The sequence below is a fragment of the Jaculus jaculus genome, chromosome 1, assembly GCF_020740685.1.
Source record: "Jaculus jaculus isolate mJacJac1 chromosome 1, mJacJac1.mat.Y.cur, whole genome shotgun sequence".
NCBI lineage: Eukaryota > Metazoa > Chordata > Mammalia > Rodentia > Dipodidae > Jaculus > Jaculus jaculus.
In genome coordinates, this window is record NC_059102.1 from 8,601,947 (window position 1) to 8,623,356 (window position 21,410).

A 21,410-nucleotide genomic window follows, 5' to 3' on the forward strand; every position below is an offset into this window, starting at 1 on the left:
ATGCTCTCTCAGGATATGGATGGTCGCTTCTTCACATCGGTTGCTGCCTGAATAGGGCTACAGTATAAAAAGCAGCAGGCTGGAGGGATGGCTTAGTGGTTAAGGTGTGTTCCTGCAAAACCAAAGAACCCAAGTTTGATTCCCTAGGACCCACATTGGCCAGATGCACAAGGGGCACATGCCTCTGGAGATCATTTGCAGTGCCTGGAGACCCTGGCATACCCATTCATTCTCTCTCTCTCTCACTCTGTCAAATAAATAGTTAAAAAATAAGAAGTATTTAAAAATCAGATAAGAGATGAGGATGTGGCTTGGCAGAGTACTTGTTTAGTAAGCACAAAGCCCTTGGCTTAATCCCCTGCTCTACACAAAAACCAGGTATGAGCTGGAGGGATGGCTTAGCGGTTGAGGCATTTGCCTGCAAATCCAAAGGACTCAGGTTCGATTCCAGGACCCACGAAAGCCAGATGCACAAGGTGGCGCATGCATCTGGAGTTTGTTTGCAGTGTCTGAAGGCCCTAGCACACCCATTCTCTCTTTCTCTCTCTGTCTCTAATAAATGAATAAATAAAATATACTTAAAAATAAAATAAATATAAAAAACAGGTATGGTGGCACGTGCCTGTAATCCTAGAACTCAGCAGATGAGGCACGCTCTCACATTTTCATCCCTGGGACATTGTAACACCTCCCAGCGCTCTCACCTCCAACCTGAGAGGGAGCCGGTCAGGTAGCTTTGTTAGGTAGTTTGGGGTGACTGGGCCCCAAAAGTAAAGGTAGGAATGTCTGCCCTGACAATCTCCACTTTGCCAGAGATCAAAGGTTGATCTGACTTCTTATCTCTTGCCTAAAGGAGTTCCCTACATCTGATTTTCCACAAACAACCTGAGCCCCTCTTGGGAGGGAGGTCCCCTTTCCTAGAACTTAAATCTAATCCTGACATTGTGCTTGGTCAAGTTCAGCCCCAGGTCATGGCTGGCCTCGTCCTGGCCAATCTTCTGCTGTTACGGGACTACAAGCTCCCGCAGGGCAGGCCGCAGGCCTCCCTCAGCACAGCAGGGCCGGAGCCCAGGCCTCACGCACGGGAGGGAGGTACCCCACTTTCGAGAGCTGCCTGAACTCGGCATGGTGGACGGCGGCACCTGCGGAAGCATGAACGGGCTCAGGTGGCCAAACTGTGTCCCTGGGGCTGTGGGAGACCAGCCTGCAGACCTCCCTCCAGGCTGTGAGCGAGGTTGGAAGTGAGGGAGTGAGTAAACCCAAGAAACTCAAAGGTCATCAAAGTTCTGAGAATAGATGACTGCTAAGTGGCCAGTGCGACATGAAGCCCCCCTCACCCTGTCCCAGGCTCAGGAGACGCTGCACGTGAGGAGGCAGAGAGAACGTAAGAGAACGCCGTCTGCTGAGCTGTCGTCTCACAGTGACTGTCCCCGCCTGCACAGTGTGGCGCTCCTCAACACCCCATCATGGATGGTCATGGGTGGCAGAGGAGGTCATGAGGCCATCCCGCCCTGAGGAGCCACTGGCATCTGAGGGTGGCTGGAGGAGCGGGGGACATTTTCTGTGGTGGGGGAGCCACTGGTAAGTTGCACATGCTCTGGTTAACGCTCTCCCACCCAAGCTTCCCCAGCTGTACTCAGTGGGACACACACACACACACACACACACACACACACACACACACGAGAGGAACAACTTCACACTGAATCGGGCATCATCTAGTATTTCGCGGCTCAGCCTGGTGTTTGCGTGTTGCCGGCCACAAAGTCTCCATCGCCTCTCCTCCAGCTCCCTTCCTCCCATGTTTCCCTGACATAACAGCCTGTGAGATGGGGCCTGGCTCAGTCAGATGGGATGAGAATTAGCCCTAGAAGATAAATATATTAAATATAAAAATAAATAAATAAATAAATACAGATCCAGCAGGGAAAGTAGGCTGTCTAGGTGCCGCCACACAAAATACTTCGTTAGCGGTCCTAATTAATACTAACAACTGTCACGAAATAAAAACATTACACCCCTTCCGATCAACCTGCCTATCAGGTGCTGGGCTCACTGCAAAGCGCCCCCCACCACCACCCTGCAGTCTGGTGCACTGCGATCCCTTTCTGAAATAATTGGTGTGGTTTGATTGATAATGTAGATTCCTCTTTAAAAGAAAACACACTATTTTTCATAATCAGAGCCGGCATGCATAATGAGCAGGCTGGTATGCCTTCAGCATCGGGTCTGTCAGAGCGCACGGCTATTTCCATATTGATGCAAAGTAAGATATTACACTCCCTCATTACGTTGACGCCGCACATCTTTCAACAGTCAGCTCCGAATCACACATTCCTTGCAAACAAAATTACCTTCATTTTCTCCTTTGGTTCAGCAGAGCTAGCAGTTAAAATGTGCCCTAACAAGCTAATCAACTAATTTTTAGAATATGTTGGAACCGTTTAATATTCTAAAAGAAAACAAGAAAAAGTTGCTAATGGGTCTGCAGGCATAAACAGAAATAAATAGACAACTGGCTCATTGAACATTTGCATACTTAAGTTTGAGCCAGTCACGGTGGAATTCATTTTGCAAGTCAAAAAAGCAGTATCTATTTGTATCCATAAGCCAAACAACCTCATTTGCTCTGTACATACTTGAGGAGATAACCTTGGCAGGAAAGCAACAAGGGGGAAGGACGCTTCAGGCTGTGCACGGGGACAGGCCGGGCTGGGCCTCCAAGCTCTGTGTGAAACAATGCTTGCCTGTGGCTGGGGGTGGCCTAAGAGGAACCCCAAAGCCAAGTGCCTCCCCCAGACAAGACAAATGCTGCTCCCCGTAGAAATGTCGTCAGTGATCAGCTGTTGGTACCTCCACTTGGGATAACCCCAGATGGATTAAAAAGAGCGCACAGAGCCAGGTGTGGTGGCACACACCCTTAATCCCAGCACATGGGACGCAGAGGTAGGAGGATCACCGTGAGTTCGAGACCAACCTGAGACTCCATAGTGAACTCCAGGTCAGCCTGGGCTAGAGTGAGAACCTACCTCAAAAAACCAGAAAACAAAACAAAACAAAAAACCAAAAAGCGCATAGGTGGCTCGGTTTGAATCCAGAGCCTCTACTAAGCTCTCACCTTCTGGTTGGCCTTGGTGTACCCATGTCTTTTTGTTTTGGGTTTTTTTTTAAATATGCTTTTACCCCATGGTTTTTGAATCACACCTGAGGACTTGATGCTCCAATCACCACTTTCCGGAAGAGGAAGCAGGTTCTTGAGGTTGAGCAAGCTAAGAGGCTAGGAATAGCTGTGGCCAAGTCTTGAACCCAGGTCCTGTACTCCTAAGCGCATTTTCTTTCCTGTGATACACAACACTTCTGCAAAGTCCACTCAGCACTAAGCAAATAGCTCCTGAATATCTAATCTATGCCTCAAACTCGGGGACTAGATGGGGGGAGAGCTCCCAAGGCCAGAGTGAGCTTGCCATGTTCAGAGGACAAAGGGTCCGGGCTGGAGCAGAGCGGATCGCGGTGAGACGGGACATGAGTGCGGGGAAGAGTCTGAGCTGACTTTCTGATCAGAGGACGCTTAGGAGATTTGCATAATTTGTTTCCTTTTGAAAACCATCCTCTGCATTTATAAATACAGTCATGAATTTTCCCCTTTTGAAGAAAACCAAAGGGCCAAAATTGCTAACCCCAAGTTCACAGTCAAGGAGAAGTACAAACATCAAGCATCAACAAAAGACTTGAGAACTGGAGAGATGGCTTAGCGGTTAAGGCACTTGCCTGCAAAGCCTAAGGACCCAGGTTCCACTCTCCAGACACACAAGGTGACGCAAGCACACAAGGCCGCACGTGCGCACCAAGATATCACACACATGTCTGGAATTCGATCACAGTGGCTGGAGGCCCTGGCATGCCAATTCTCTCTCTCTCTCTCTCTCTCTTCCATCCCCTCCCCAAATCTCTCTCATAAAGGTATGTGCCACCAGGCCCGGCAACAAACAAAAAAGACTTGTCAGAGCTGGAGCCCATCCCTGCCACTGCGACTGCTGCCTCACTTTTAAAGCTGCGCATGTCATCACGTTGACCATCTCTCTGCAAGGGAGAGAAAGAGTGAGGACACACTGGAGAAGTAGGTGGGAAGCTGGCTAGTGTGGGGCAGCATTGGTATGGGAGAAAAGGGAAACTGAGTCTTCTTCCCACAACAGTGGAGGCCCTGTCGCATCCTGGCCCTGTGTGGTCATGGGTGGACCCTGTGAAAGCTCCCAAATGTGGCTCTGAATGAAGAGCTTGACTCCATGCAAGGCTGGTGAAATGGCTCAGTGGGTAAGAGTGTTTGCCACACAAGCGTGGGGGCCTGGATCTCTCGGTGTTCAAGTCCCCAGCACCCACATGCACAGCTGAGTGTGGCCGTGCCAGCCCTAAGCACAGTCCCGTGGGAAGCAGAGATGGGACAATCCCTGGTCACCAGCCTGACTGAAAGCAGCAGCTTCAGGTTCGGTGGGAGGTTCCATCTCAGGGAAGACAGACACTAATGAGTGACAGAGGAGGACACCTGACATTCCCTGGCACCTGTGTGTTCACAGGGCACGTGCGTGCACACACACGTGCAAACACCACACAGCACACTCCACACCCTCGTGCACAAGATGAATTCTGTCCCATTCACTCACTCACTATGACTCAGTGACATCAACCTGTTTTTACTTTTCTCATTCCACAAACACATTTTTGAAAAAGCATTCAAAAGGCCAATCTTCAGTTTTCTGGAAAGGAAGATATAAGAATTGGATATAAATAGACTCTAAAATTGCATTTAGAGGTCAGAAGACAGCAGAGGCTGTCTTTGCGAAAGCCCAGCAAATAGACTTTCAGATGTTATGGCAACAAACCTCAATGGTACAGACGCAGAAAACATGCATGTCCCCGTGGCAGCCTTGCTCCTTCTTTTGTGCACGTATGACCTCAGATACCCACGTGTGAGCAGTTGTCATGGGAACCGTAGCTCACCCTCTGGACCTGTGAGACAAAATGGCCCCAGGCAGCTGAGCCACCAGCTGGGTGGGTGAGTGCCAAGAGAGGCAGAAACTAGGTAGAGACAGCCCCGTCCATGGTACCCACCAGGGTGTTTCTTTTCTGGGCCTCCCTGTGTGAGACACTGGAGCCAGGATGACCATGAAATAGATCAGCCCTTAAGATGCTCCCAGTCCAGGGCCACCAGCAGGAGAGGACAGCCCAAGAAGATGTCCCTGGCTTCAGAATCTTGACTGACTGCGGCGGTGTGCACATGATGGCGGCCAGAGACGACAGTCAGGCAAGGCTGCCCGAGAGACTCAGTAAAATAATTGCCCTGGTTTTTGTGTTGACAACAAGATTATTTGCAGAGAAAATACTTAAAAAAAAAAAAAAAAAAGCACAGGCTGGGGCTGGAGAGATGGTTTAGTGGTTAAGCGCTTGCCTGTGAAGCCTAAGGACCCAGGTTCGAGGCTCGATTCTCCAGGACCCACATTAGGCAGATACACAAGGGGCACATGTCTCTGGAGTTAATTTTCAGTGGCTGGAGGCCCTGGTGCACCCATTCTCTCTCTCTCTCTCTCTCTCTCTCTCTCTCTCTCTCTCTCTCTCTCTCTCCCTCCCTCCCTCCCACTTTCTATCTATAGCTCTCAAATAAATAAAGAAAGAAATGAAAGCACAGGCTGTAAGTGGACATGGAGGCACATATCTTTAATCCCAGGCTCCAGAGACAGGTGGAAACATTTCAAGTTTGAGGCCAGCCTGAGCTACAGGATGAATTCCAAGACTAGCGTGGGCTATATAGTGAGGTTCTGTCTCAAAAATAACTAAATAACTAGATCCAGATGTGGCAGCTCATGCCTAAATCTCAGCACTGTCACTGGCAAGAGTGAGTTCTAGGTTTTCCTCAGCTCAGCTGGAGCCTTCCTCAAAAAAGAGGGGGGGAGGCTGGAGAGATGGCTTAGCAGTTAAGGCGCTTGCCTACAAAGCTTAAGAACCCAGGTTCAACTCCCCAGTACCCATGTAAACCAGATGCACATGGTGGCACATGTGTCTAGAGTTTTCTTGCAGTGGCTGGAGACCCTGATGCGTTTCATTCTCTCTTACTCCCTCTATCTGCATCTTTCTCGCTCTCTAATAAATAAGTTGAGTAAATGAATTTTTTTAAAAAGATTAATAAGTAGATGGATAGATAGATGATAGATAGATAGATAGATAGATAGATAGATAGATAGATAGATAAATGATAAAAGTGCAGGTAGTATCTTTTGCAGAATTACCATGTACAGTCAGATTTAAAAGCTTCTGGTGGCCCTGAGCAGTGGCTCATTGTTTCTATGAAGCAGCATGGCAAACTCCTAAGAATTAGCATCATTAGTAAAGTAAGTTTATATTACAATGGTGCATGCTGAGTGCTTTTTATTTATTCTGTAATAAAAGTATTCTAAACGTCCAACTTGGGGTGGGGTGGGGTGGGGTGGGGTGTGGCGGGATGCCATCATAAGAATAACAAGTTGAGGGACTGGAGAGATGGCTCAGCAAGGGAAGGCGCCTCCTAGGCAAGTGTGAGCACCTGAGTTCAATCCCCAGCTCTGTGAAAAGCCAAGCGTGGCCACACACGGAACCCCAGCACTCAGGGGGGCAGCGACAGAAGGATCTCTGGAGCTCCCTGGTCAGGAAAACAAGGATCTCCAGGTTCCATGAGAGACTCCATGCTAGGGAAACAAGGCAGAAGGGCACATCCTGCTTTGTGGGAATATGTGTATGATCCCATGCTACAACCCCCCTTTGCTCCTCTCGCCTGCTCCCCTCCACTGAACTCCCCATTCTTTCCTGCTTTGTTTCCCTCTTCCTTATTGATGTCATTTTTAAACTTCTTATTAGTTATGTACACAGAGTGTACACAGCCATGTTGGTACCATCGTCAGCCTCCTCCCTGCCCTCCCTGCTACATAGGGACCCTCCTCGTTGGGGAATGTGGGTCATGCATTGTAGGGTTATCCATAACTAATGAGTTATGGGTAAGAGGCAGTGTGTCTGTGCATAATGACCCAACATGTGAGGCATCACCATACCTGATCTAAAGCTATATTACAAAGCCATAGTTCACAGATCTGCTGAGTCCACAGGGCCAGGGCCATGGTCATGTCAAACTACACCTTAGATGGCTTTCAAACTGCATTGTTTAGAGGAAGCAATCTGGAACCATTCACATTTTCCCAGGCTTTGGAATCCCATTTGGCAACTCCAAGTTTTTACTGCAGATGAAGTTCAAAACACCCTGCTGCAGCCATCGAGAATGACAGGTGTTGGGACAACTCAGAAGTTATCATAGAGCTGGAAAGAAGTGACTGGAGTACTGAGTAACATCTTGATCACACTTTCCAAGGCTCAGGGTCTAATGCAGAAGAGGTGGTGGAAAGAATGTAAGAGCCAAAGGAAGAGTAGGACTCCTTACAACATGCTCCCTCCAGACATAAAATGGCCTGGATATCCATGACCTCATAGTGCCTGACACTACCTACACAAGACCATCATAAGAGGAGGAAAAGATGATGACATCAAAATAAAAGAGAGACTGATTGAGATGGGGAGGAGATATGATGGAGACTGGAATTTCAAAGGGAAAAGTGGGGGGAGGGAGGGTATTACCATGGGATATTTTTTTATAATCATGGAAAATGTTAATAAAAATTGGGGGAAAAAAAGAATGACAGGTGTGGGGATCCCACCTCAGACACAGTGGACAGAACCCATTACCCAGGGGCCCACGGAGCTTGCTCCCACCTGACTTCTGGACCCCTCAAGCAGCCACTGGACAAGATCACAGAACAGCATTTGCCAATTCACCAAGGATCCTTGCCCGGAAGCACTGTGGTCACTTTGCTCAGAACATACTCACTGACTGTGGCATGTCTGGTTTATGAATTAGTTAATATTTTCAAAGTGCTTTGGTGATGAAAAGTACTATTTAGGAGCAAAGTTTCTATAGCTATTTCTGCTGTTATTTGTAAAATGCCACGTAGACATTGCTAAACTGCCTTGCGGAAGACAGTGTGCTTTAAACAAAGAACAAAGTCCTGCTCCAGTGGAATTGGAAGATTCTAGCACAATAACAAAAACAATATAAAACACCAACAATATTGAGCACAGATGAATTAAACCTTTGTGAGCATTCCTGAAAATCAGGAGTGAGGCAGAGCAGTGATTTGGGGAGTCCAGAAGTGGGGCTAGGAAGCATCAACTCTCTGGGTACCAAGGCAAGAGAAGCATCAGACATGAGCCCCTTGCTACCCACAAGGCCCTATATCATGCCATGGGCTAACTGAGAGACCCTCACATAGCACCCCGAGGGGCTTGTCCCACAGCTTTACTCTTGCTAACCCCATTTTATGGGAAGGAAAATTGAGGTGCTCCTGAAACAAGAGTTCACCCCTCCCAGCCCAATCTCATGCCGGCAGGATGATCTTGATATTTATTACCCTGGGGTACCAAGATGGAGACAATATTCTCCTGCAACTCACATGTGAATTTCTGTCAGGGAAACAGGCACCTTTACTGGGGAAAGTTAATTGGCAAGCCCACTTGAAACAGAAGCAAAGGGTCCAGAGATCTGAGGGCTGTAACCCCATCCTCCCATGTGGGAGAGCAGGAAAAGGAGAGGAGGGATGGAGAAGACAAAGAAACAGGGGCTCCACCAACCAGTGACATCACCCTTCTCATGGGCTGGTTGAGGTCTTGTGGGACAGTCGGTGATGGGAGAAGATACAGAATCCCGCGCAGGTTCAGAAAGGGTGTGAAGGAGAAAGCTGGATTCTCACGGCACGTGGGCTTAATGGACTTCAGCAGCTCTACTTAAACCCCTGGCGGCGGGGGCCCAGCCTCACCACTGACAGCACAGTACGGACTCCACGAGAGACGCAGCTATAGCCACAGAGGAGGGTTTGCCACGATTCCAAGGAGGCTTTCTGTTTGCACGGGCCTCTTCCAGCACAGGGACAAGCCCAGTGGCTTCTGTGTGTGGTTTTGCTCTCTGACAGGAGGTCCATCATATGGTATCAATTTCAGGTCACATAAAGATCATCAGCCTCTGCTTGTCTCCTGCTCTCCACTGCATCCTGAGAACCCGCCAGCCCGGCACCTGCATGAACATGATCCCTATTTTAACTTTATTTTAAAGTTTTATTTATTTGAGAGTCAGGGAAAGAGAGAGAGAGAGAATGGGTGCACCAGGGCCTCCAGTCACTGCAAACAAACTCCAGATGCATGGGCCACCTTGATACATGTGATTCTTAACTTTGTGCACTGGATGGATGGACAGATGAGCAGAAGGGGGGGAAATGAATAAAAGGATGAGTCCTTAGAAGGGAGGGGTGGAAGGAGGAAACATGAATGCTTGACTGGATGGACAGAGAGTTGGAAGGATTGAGAGATGGATAAACAGATGAATAAAATAGAGGAATTGGGGACTGGAGGGATGGCTTAGCAATTAAGGCATTTGCCTGAAAAGCCAAATGACCCAAGTTCAATTCCCCAGAACCCATATTAGACAGATGCACAAGGGGACACAGGCATCTGGAATTCGATTGCAGTGGCTGGAGGCCCTGGTGTCCCATTCTCTCTCTCTCTCTCTCTCACTCTCTCTCTCTCTCTCTCTTTCTCTCTCTCCCTCTCTCCCTCCTTCCGTCCCTTCTTCTTTCTCTGTCAAATAAATAAATAAATAAAAAGAGAGGAATTGGGCTGGAAAGATGGCTCAGCAGTTAAAGGCACCTCCTTACAAAGCTAGCCCAGGTTCAATTCCCCAGTACCCATTCACAACGTGGAACATGTATCTGGAGTTGGTTTGCAGTGGCAGGAGCCCCTGCATGCCCTTTCTCTCTCTCTCTTTCTCTCTCTCTCTCTCTCTCTCTCTCTCTCTTGCTCATAAAATATTAAGAAGAGGGCTGGAGAGATGGCTTAGCAGTTAAGCGCTTGCCTGTGAAGCCTAAGGACCCCGGTTCGAGGCTCGGTTCCCCAGGTCCCACGTTAGCCAGATGCACAAGGGGGCGCACGCGTCTGGAGTTTGTTTGCAGAGGCTGGAAGCCCTGGCGTGCCCATTCTCTCTCTCCCTCTATCTGTCTTTCTCTGTGTGTCTGTCGCTCTCAAATAAATAAATAAAAGGCATGTGCCACTACAACTAGCCCCAAAGTTAACAAAAAATATATATATATTAAGAAGAGAAGAGTCATGGCTTGATGGGTGGATAGATACATAGATGATGGTTGGGTAGCTGGATGGATAGATGATGAATGGATGGACAGATGGATAATGGATGGTGGGTGATGGATGGATGGATTGACAGAGGATGGATGGATTGCTAGGTGGGTGGGTAGATGGTTAGAATGATTGATAAAGGCAGGGACGATAGGTAAAACAGTAATTGTCAGCTTAAAACAAGAGAAATCAAAGTTATTTAGTTAAAAGGGAGGTAGTCTCTGTTAATTCAATGTGTATATCAAAAATATGCCCTTTGGGGGCTGGAGAGATGGCTCCGCAGTTAAGGTGCTTCCCATAAAGCCTAATGACCTAAGTATAGTTTCCCAGTATTTGCATAAAGCCTGATGCACAAAGTGGCACATACATCTGGAGTTTGTAGCAGCTAGAGACCCTGGTGTGCTTTCTCTCCCTCCCTCTCTCTCTCCCTCTCTCTCTCTCTCTCTCTCTTCCCCAGGCATGATGGTACACACCTTACACCTTTAATGCCAGCACTCAGGAAAGTGAGGTGGGAGGATCATTTTGAGTTTGAGTCCAGGCTGAGACTACGTAGTGAATTCCAGATCAACCAGGGCTAGAGCAAGACCCTGCCTCAATCTGTCAATAAAAGGTTAATAAATAAATAAATAAATAAATAAATAAATAAATATTTCTAGGAAAAACACTCCCTTTTTGAACTAGGGAGGTAGCTATGGAAGATCATTTGCCTAGCATGGGCAAGGCTGTGGGTTCAATTCCAAGTACTGCCAAGAAAAAACCTGCTGCAAAAGAAACCCTTGTGGGCATGCATGTCTAGCATGTATGTGTACATATAATGTGCACACATGTGTGCAGAATGTAAGGTGTCCTTCTCGGTCACTCTCCCTCACTGTTTGGTTATTTTGTTTGTGTGGGTTTTGTGTTTTGCTCTAGCCCAGGCTGACCTGGAATTCACTTGATAGTCTCAGGGTGGCCTTGAACTCATGGCGACCCCACACCCAGCTTTACACTCCCTCATTGTTTCCCTGACAAGGAGGCTTTCCCTGTACTGCCATTTTTTCAATCATTCTGACTGACCAGCACACGCCAGTGATTCTCTTGTGTCCCCGCTCCTCAGGCCTGGGTTACAGTTCTGTGTGGCCATGCCCAGCCTTTGACGTGAGTGGTAGGGTTCAAGCTCACACTGTCTTGGGTCCTCTTCGGCTCTCATGCTGGTACAATAAGAGATCCTACTTCCCTAGCCCTCCCCCAATCAAAAATATCTTTTGGGCTGGGCGTAGTGAATTCCAGGTCAGCCTGGGCTAGAGTAAGACTCTACCTCAGAACACCTGGCTCTCACTCCAACCTAGGCTGACCTAGAACTTACTCTGTAGCACCAGGCTGGCCTTAAAGTCACAGTGATCCTTATATATCCACCTTCTGAATGATGGGATTAACAGGATATGCCACCACACCTGGCTTTTTTGTAAATTTTTATTGACAATTTTCATACATGTGGATAAAGGGTTTTGGTCATAATCTACTCCCACTACCTTTCCTCACCCCACCCCTTTCTACTGGCCCCCTTTTTCTTACCAGCTAGATATTTGATATCAGCTGATGATATGTTGATGGGTCCAATACTGTACAGGTCTCACTCCGGTAACGACAGCCACGGTGTGGTCATGAATGCAGTAGCCACTTCATGTGCAGAAGACAGCATTCTCCCCATCCTCTGGATCTTACGTTCATTCTGTCCCCTCTTCATGCTCCCTAAGCCTTGGACAGTGTGACCGAGATGTCTCATTTAATGCTTAACACTCAATGGTCTCTTCTTCTCAGTACTTTGGTACGTTTTAAATCTCCCTAGTAGCCACCTCCATCTGTAAACAGAAGCTTCTCTGATCAAAAGTGAGAGTTAGCCGGGCGTGGTGGCGCATGCCTTTAATCCCAGCACTTGGGAGGCAGAAGTAGGAGGATCACCATGAGTTCAAGGCCACCCTGAGACTTCATAATGAATTCCAGGTCAGCCTGGGCTACAGTGAGACCCTACCTCGAAAAACCAAAAAAAAAAAAAAAAAAACAAGTGAGAGTAGCACCAAACTATGGCCATCAACAACTATTTTGAGGGCAACTTAATGGGCACAACAAATCCATTTAGCCAAATAACACAAGGTTGCCCTTTAGGGCTAATGACCTCTTCAACCATAGGTTTGTGACTAGGTTTTCAGTATGAGGTATGAATTCCCTCCCCTGGAGTGGGTCTCAAATCCAACCAGAGAGCAGGTGGTAACTCCTATAGTAGTTGTGCCACTGTTGCACTAATGGGGATATCTTACCTGGCTGGTCAGTTGTGTGCGTGCACGGCGGGTCCACTGCTGGGTAACACTGCTGATGATGTCCCTCTCCACCAGCCTGTGCAGCCTTGTCTAACACTTTGACAGCTAGCCAGGAGAAAGGAGGCGTCCAGCTCAGTTCTAACTTGTCTCCCAGCGTCCTGCAAACAAAGCATGTGACATCTTTAGCAATAGGGCCTCACCATCTTGTTCTGGTAGGCAACCAAGAACAATGACAATAGCTTATATTATTTGGGGGACCTCAGAGTCCCCCTAACCAGCATCTCACTGGGAAGGACCCCATCCCCAGCACTGTGATTTTCCAGTGACAGCCTATGGCTTCAGAGTATATTATCCATTCCCACAGGGCACTCATGCTCAAACATACTTTTTTAATTTTAATTTGATTTACTTATTTGAGAGAGAAAGAATGGGCACACCAGGGCCTCCAGCCACTGCAAACGAATTCCAGATGCATGTGCCACCTTTTGCATCTGTCTTACCTGGGTCCTAGGGAGTTGAACCTAAGTCCTTTGGCTTTGAAGGCAAGTGCCTTAACCACTAAGCCATCTCCCCAGACCCTTAATTATATTTTTAATTAGCTAACAAGTAAGTTTCCATATGGCCTTTTCATAATGTCTTTAGTTTTGGTTAACCCTCCCTTACCCTCTCCTCTCTTCTATCCCCCTGCTCTGACCCCACTTGAATTGTTCCACCCCTCTACTTACATATCCACTATATCTCTCTCATGATACCTCCCACCTCCCCATGTCAGGACCCCTTTCTAGCTTCCTGGCCTCTATTGACTCTCCCTCTAACTCTTATATGACTCTAAACCTTTGAAGCTAGGATCCACCTATGCAAGAGAACACATGACATTTGTCTTTATGAACCTGAGTTACCTCACTTAATACAATATTTTCCAGGTCTATGCATTTTTCTGTGAATTTTATAATTTCATTATTGTTTTTCTTTAAAGTTCAATAAAACTCCATTGTGTATATGTACCTTATCTCTATCATCCATTCATCAGTTGATGGGCAACTCAGCTGATGCCATTTCCTCGCTACTGTGACCACAGCAGCAATTAACATACATGAGCAGGTATCTCTAGGCTAAAGTGTACATGCCCAGGAGTGGTAGATCTGGGTCACATGGTAATTCTAGTTTTGCTTTTTGAGAAGCCTCCATTCTGATTTCCATAATGGCTGCACCAGTTTACATTCCCACCAATGATGGACAAGGGTTCCTCTTTCCCCACACCCTTGCCAGCATTTGTTGTCATTTGATTTCTTTTTAAATTTTTATTTATTGGAACATGGGTGTGTGGTGGTTTGATTCAGGTGTCCCCTTAAACTTATGAGTTCTGAATGCTAGGTCCCCAGCTGGTGGAGCAATCTGAGAATTGGAGCCTTCTATATAGAGGTGATGTCTTGTTGGGAGTGGATTTATGGATGTTATAGCCAGCTTCCCCTTGCCAGCATTTGGCACAATCTCCTGCTGCTATTGTCCACCTGATGTGGGCAGGGGGTGAGGATCACCCTCTGCTCCTGTCATCATTTTCCCCTGCCAACATGGAGCTTCCCTCAAGTCTGTAAGCAAAATAATAATAATAATAATAATAATAATAATAAACCTTACCTCCCACAAGCTGCTCTTTAGTCAGGTGCTTTCTACCAGCAATATGAAGCTAACTGCAATAGTAAATTGGTACCAAGAAGTGGGGTCATCAGTGCTAGAAACCTGACTGTGTGGCTTTGGCATTTTGGAGCTGATTTTCAAGAGGACTGTGGAAGAATTTGAAACCTTGGCCTAAGAGATGCTTTGCAGTGCTGTAAGTACAGCTTGATGGACTGATCTGGTCAGAGTTAAAAGACCTGAATGCAGTGAGAACTGTGGACTGTGAGGTTTGGCTTGTGCAGATTGTTGCAGTCAGGTTTGCATTGCTGGTAGAAAGCACCCAACGAAGAGCAGCTTGGGGGGAAAAAAGAGGTTTATTTTGTCTTACAGGCTTGAAGGGGAAACTTCATGATGGCAGGGGGAAACAATGGCATGAGCAGAGGGTGGACATCACCCTCTGGCCAACATAAGGTTGACAATAGCAACAGTAGAGTGTGCCAAACACTGGCAAGGGGGAGCTGGCTATAACACCCATAAGCCTGCCCCCAACAATACACTGCCTCCAGGAGGTGTTAATTCCCAAATCTCCATCAGCTGGGAACCTAGCATTCAGAACACCTGAGTTTATGGGGGACACCTGAATCAAACCATCACACAGATGATAAAGAACTTTGTTGGGGCTAGTCAAGAAGCAGTTTGCATGAGAAGCTTGCTGAATTCTGCCTGATTCTGTCCTGGAAACTTATACAGGGTTGCATTATATAGAAATGGGCTGGTGTGAGCAGAGGGATATGGCACAGAAAGAAATGCAATCCCACAAAAATAATACCTCACGTCGTGGTGCACACCTTTAATCCTTTAATCCCAGCACTTGGAAGGCAGAGATAGGTGGATTGCCTTGAGTTCAAGGCCACCCTGAGACTACATAGTGAATTCCAGGTCAGTCTGAGCTAGTCTGAGTCCTACCCAAAAACCAAAAAAAAAAAGAAAGAAAAAGAAAAAGAAAAGAAAATGTTAATAAAAATTGTGAAAAGAAAAATAATTAATTAATTAAAATTAAATAAAAATTTTTTAAAAAAGAAAGAAAGAAAGAAAAGAAAATCTTTGGGCCCAAACTGTTGCCTGTTCATCTGTAATTGTCTGAGAGATTACAACCATTGAGATAGGGTCAGTTGATCTGCATTGAGACAACTGGAAGAATACAGAGCCCTTTGAAGGGGCCTAACTGTTGAAGGAGTCTCCTATTCTTCAAAGTCTGCTTTATTCCCCACTAGATCAACAAGTTGGTAGCCTACCTGGTACTATGGAGTATAACAAATGCAGAAAAGAGAGTTATTGAATTTGCAACACAGTTTTGTATTTTGGAAAATGCCATGTCAGTGTGAAGAAGGCTTGTTGGATTACCTGCATGGAGGCCCAGTGGAGCCCTGAGGATGAACCTTGGGTTGCAGTGGAGACCCAGTGGAGATGCCAGGACTATAGGATGGCTACCAAGGAGAGCTGCCAGCACCAGATGAAGTTTTCCGGGACTATGAGTAGCCTAGCTGGAGGGGTGGAATTGGAACTCCAGAGACTCATTACTGGTTAGAATTATCAGACTTGGAGACTTGTCACTAGTTAGTGTTGTCAGACTTGGAGCTACGGAGTTTGATGTTTGCCCTGTTTGTTTTAAATCCTGTGTTGGTTGAATATTTCTTTCTTTTTTTGGTGGGGGGGTGGCTCTTTGGTTTTTCAAGGTAGGGTCTCACTTTGGCCCAGGCTGACCTGGAATTACCTATGTAGTCTCAGGATGGCCTCAAACTCACAATAATCCTCCTACCTCTGCCTCCTGAGTGCTGGGATTAAAGGCGTGCACCACCACGCCCAGCACCAAGATCTTTTAACTGAGCCATAATACAAAAAAAAAAAAAAAAAAAATCCCATGCAGTGCTGTAAGTACAGCTTGATGGACTTATTCTGGTCAGCGTTGAGAGACCTGAATGCAGTAAGAACTACGGACTGTGAGGTTTGGCTTATGAGGATGAGAAAGAGCTTTGACTGGACTGGGCTAGAAGCAGTTTGTATGAGAGGCTTGCTGTTATGCTCATGTCCTGAGAAGTTGTGCAGAGTTGCATTGTGTAGAAATGGACTGGTGTGAGCAGATGGATATGGCACAGAATAAAATGAAATCTTTGAGTGAAACTGCTGCCTGTTCAGTTGCAATTGAGAGATCACAACCATTGAGATTGGGCCAGCTGACCTGCATTGGAACGATAGGAGGAATGTCGATTCTTTTGAAAGGGGTCTCAATGCTTAAGGAGTGTCCAGGTCTTTAAAGTCTGCTTTATTCCCCACTGGATTAACAAGTTGGTAGCACACCTAGTATTATAAAGTATAACAAATGCAGGAAAGAAAGGGTCACTGAATTTTCAACATGGTTTTGTATTTTGGAAATGGCCATGGGCAGTGTGAAGCAGGCTTGTTGAATGACCTGTGTAGAGCCCAGTGGAACCGTGAGGATGAACCGTAGGTTGCAGTGGAGACCCAGTGGAGATGCCAGTACCACCAGATAGCTGCCAAGAAAAGCTGCTGTCCCAGATTAAGTTTTCCAGGATTGTAAGCAGCCTAGCTGGAGGGGTGGAATTGGAACTCCAGAGACTTGTCAGTGCTTAGAATTAACGAACTTGGAGACTTATCACTGACTAGACTTGTTGGACCTGGAGCTACAGAGCTGATGTTTGCCCTGTTTAGATCTTGTATTGGTTGAATACTGCTTTGCTATGCCCAGTGCCATCTGTTTCGGGGTGAATGTTTATTCTGTGCTGTTATGGGTTTGGGGTGGGGGATTTTTTTAGTATTATGGCTTAGTTAAAAGACCTTGGATTATGAGGGTGTTTGAACATCATTAGGATTGATAAAACTATGAGGACCTTTAAAGTTGGATTCAATGTATTGCATTTTATATCACGTATAGTTATCAGTTTATGGGGGCCAGAGGCGAATGTGGTTGTTTGATTTAGGTGTTCCCCGTGAGCTTAGGTGTTCTGTATGCTGGGTCTCCAGCTGATGGCAATTGGGGAACTAAAGCCTCTTGGAGGCAGTGTATTATTGGCAGCAGGCTTATGGATGTTATAGCCAGCTTCCTCTTGTCAGTGTTTGGCATAGTCTCTTGTTGCTATTGTCCACCTGATGTTGGCCAAGAGGTGATGCCTACCTTCTGTTCATGCCATCATTTTCCCCTGCCATCATGGAGCTTCCCTTTGAATCTGTAAGCCAAAATAAACCCTCTTTTCCCACAAGCTGCTCTTGTTCAGATGTTTTCTGCCAGGAAAGAGAACCTGGAGCAATGCCCAGCGTCCCGAGTCTCACTTCCTCCCCAGCATAAGCCCACTGACAGTGCAGTATGGGGCATTGGTAGACCCTGCCTATAGATAAGGAGACTGGATTCAGGAAGAATGCATAATGTATCACCTTCCCATGATGTACTTGCAAGTCCTTAGTCTATTCTGTAGGAAGATAGAACAGCAATCACCTTCCAAAACAGAAACTGAGAAAAGGATTCAAGAGAGCAAGAACTTAATACTTGGGGATGAGGAGATGGCTCAGCACTTAAAGGTGCTTCCTCAAAAAAAAATCTGCCAGCAGCAGGCGTGGTGGCGCACACCTTTAATCCCAGCACTCGGGAGTCCGAGGCAGAAGGATCACTGAGTTCAAGGCCACCCTGAGACTACATAGTGAATTCCAGGTCAACCTGGCTAGAGCAATATCCTACCTCAAAAAGAAAAAACAACAGAATGGGCTGGAAGGATTGCTTAATGGTTAAGGCATTTGCCTGCAAAGCCAAAGGACACAGGTTCGATTCCCCAAGACCCATGTTAGCCAGATGCACAAGGGAGTGCACGTGTCTGGAGTTTGTTTTCAGTGGCTGGAGGCCCTGGCATGCCCATCCTTTCTCTCCTTCTCCCTCTCTCTATCAAATAAATAAGTAAATAAATAAAAATATTTTTAAAAAAAACAGAAAAAAAAAGAAAATACCTACCAGCCTGGGTTCAATTTCCAGTCACCCATGCAAGCTGATGGGCATTCATTTGTAGCAGCAAGGGACCCCAGCACAACCGCACACACACACATCTACATACATACTTACTTATTTATTTGAGAAAAGCAGAGAGAGAGAGAATGGGCATGCCAGGGCCTCCAGCCACTGCAAACGAACTCCAGATGCATGCTGCCCCTTGTGTATCTGGCTTACGTGGATCCTGGAGACTCAAACTAGGATCCTTTGGCTTTGCAGGCAAACATCTTAACCGCTAAGCCATCTCCCCAGCCCCACACAAACTTTTAAAAGTGGTAGCAGGCGTGGTAGCGCACGCCTTTAATCCCAGCACTCGGGAGGCCGAGGTAGGAGGATCGCCATGAGTTCGAGGCCACCCTGAAACTACATAGTGAATTCCAGGTCACCATGAGCTAGAGTGAGACCTACCTCAGGGGAAAATAAAAATACTGTGGCCGACTGGGAATGTAGTTCAGTTGGTAGAGTGCTCACCTAGCATGCACGAAGCCCTGGGTCTGATCCCTGGCACCACTTAAATCAGGTCCACATGCCCACAGTCCCAGCACTGAGAAAGTAGAGGCAGAGGGATTAGAAATTCAAGGTCACTCTCAGCTACGTAGCAAGTTCAAGGTCTGACTGGGTTGCATGAGACCTTGTTTTTAAGCAAGAATATAAGAGTTCTGTTGGCATTAGACATGTGGGAATGACACCGTGACTTTTGTGGCTGTGTAAGTTGGGGGCTGACCATGAGCACATCAGGGCACCAAGGTGACCGTGTTCTTGCGCTACCTGCCAACCCAAGTTTGCCTCTTCTCGGGAATTTTCTCTCAGTTTTATCATCCATAATTGGATAACTTTCCTCAATTTTCTCCTTGCTGCAAAGATAAGGTTTCTGTTTAATCATACTCTGCTAAGCACTTGCAATCAGGCAGGCTATTGCTGCTTTTAAAATAAGACAATGAAATTTAATGATTTTTATTCCTTCCTATATAAAAGATTAATTTATATGCAGGAGTCATCATTTCATTGGAAAACTCGGTCTATTCGCCTATTCTTTTTAAAACACTATGATACACTAACAACTCGATCCCTCCCTTGTATTTTTAATTTTGTGACTTTCTCTAGGTATACTTCCCTTCACAGTCTAAGTTAGCCTTTGCTTTAACATCAGTATAAAATTAACCAGCAAGGGCAGAGGAGTGATGCAGGGCCACCAAAGTTGTCCTGGAGTCAACCCTCCCCATCCCACAGGCCTGTGGTCCATGGAGGCGTTCAGCTGTGGCTTGGAGATGAGAATTAACATTAACAAGGTAGGGTCCCCAAGTCTAGGGAACGGACCCTTTGGGACCTCACCTGGAATGCCAGTTTAGCCCATGAATTGATCTGACCTTCACACTGCTGTCCCCAACCCTTCTTTTCAGGCATTCTTGGCTCTAACCATATCAGGCAACTCCTTATTCCCCCAAGTTCCCAGCATGTGCTCACATAGGTGCCTTGCTTTTCAATTTTCCTTCTGCCCAAATGCCCTCTCTCGGTTTCTTGCATCATTGTTTAGTTTATCCTTCAAAACTCAGCTCAAGCCAGGCATGGCAGCGCATGCCTTTAATCCCAGCACTCAGGAGGCAGAGGTAGGAGGATAGCCTTGAGTTCGAGGCCACCTGAGACTACAGAGTGAATTCCAGGTCAGCCTGGGCTACAGTGAGACCCTACCTCACAAAACCAAAAAGAAAAAAGAAAAAGAAAAACCTCAGCTCAAACCTCTTGCCCTGAAACCTCCATGGCTTGCATTGTGGGAGAGGCTCCCTCCTTGCTGAGTCCTCAGGGTCTTGCTGTGGCAGCTCTGGGTTCCTTCTTCCTTTCGTAACATGAATGGCTACATGCGTGACTTCCAACCACCTAGCAAGAAGCAGCTTACGGAGGGAAGGACTTGCTTTGGCTTACAGTTTGAGGACACAGTCCGTCAGGGCAGGAAGGCATGCCAGCAAGAAGGTCACACTGAATCCACAGACAGGAAGCAGAAGGAGACAGCAGGAAGTGGAGCCAGGTTATAAAGCCTCAAGACACTCCCTCTCTCTCACTCGCTCACTCGCTGCCCCTCTCTCTCAAATAAGTAGAAATAAAATTTCAAAAAATTAAAAAGGGCTGGAGAGATGGCTTAGAGGTTAAGACACTTGGCTGCAAAACCAAAGGACCTCGGCTCAATTCCCCAGGACCCACATAAGCCAGATGCACAAGGTAGTGCATGTGTCTGGAGTTTGTTTGCAGTGGCTGAAGGCCCTGGCACCCCCATTCTCCCTCTCTCTGTCTCTCTTTCTCTCTCTCTCTTTCCCAAATAAATAAATAATGATAAAATGAATAAATAAAAATAAAATTAAAAAATAAAGCCTCATGACACACCCCTTGGGCCACTTCCTCCAATGAGGCTCAACCTCCTAAAGGCTTCACAACCTTCCCAAGCGGCCACAGCTGCCTGGAAGCAAGAACTCAAGTACACGAGCCCACGGGGACACGGCCTAGCCAGAGCACAGCCGCCACCACATGCTGCCTGTCCTTGATCCTCGACAGTCATGGGAGCCCCAGCGAGCCCTCTTCTGCCCTATATTCCACAGCCTTTTTCTCCCTATAAACCCAGGAAAATGCCCTGGTGGTCCTGAGAAGAAGGCTCTCATGGGCTCCCAGAAGAAAGAAGAAAGAAAGCAGCTGTCGCTAATGCCTCCCCAGGCCCGCTGGGTCGTGTGAGCCATTGCTCCCAACTGCTGCAAAAGGTGGTCACACCTCGCACCCCAGACCCACCCACATCCATGGCCCTGTTTTCATTTACAAATTACCACACAGGGGCCAGAGAGATGGCTTAGTGGTTAAGGTGCTTTCTTGCAAAGCCAAAGGACCCATGTTCAATTCCCCAGGACCCATGTAAAACAGATGCACAAGGTGGCACATGCATCTGGAGTTTATTTGCAGCAGCCAGAGGTCCTGGCATGTCCATTCTCATTCATTCTCATTCTCTCTCTCTCTCTCTCTCTCTCTCTCTCTCTCTCTCTCTTTTTCCTCTCCCAAATAAATAAATAAAAGTTTAGAAAAAAATTACTACACTGAATATGCATATGTGAAACCTTCTAAAATGGTGCCATGAATCACTATAAAAGTTATTTTATCCCTTATCCACCCACAAGAATTTTTTTTGAGACAGGGTCTCATGTAGCCCAGGCTAA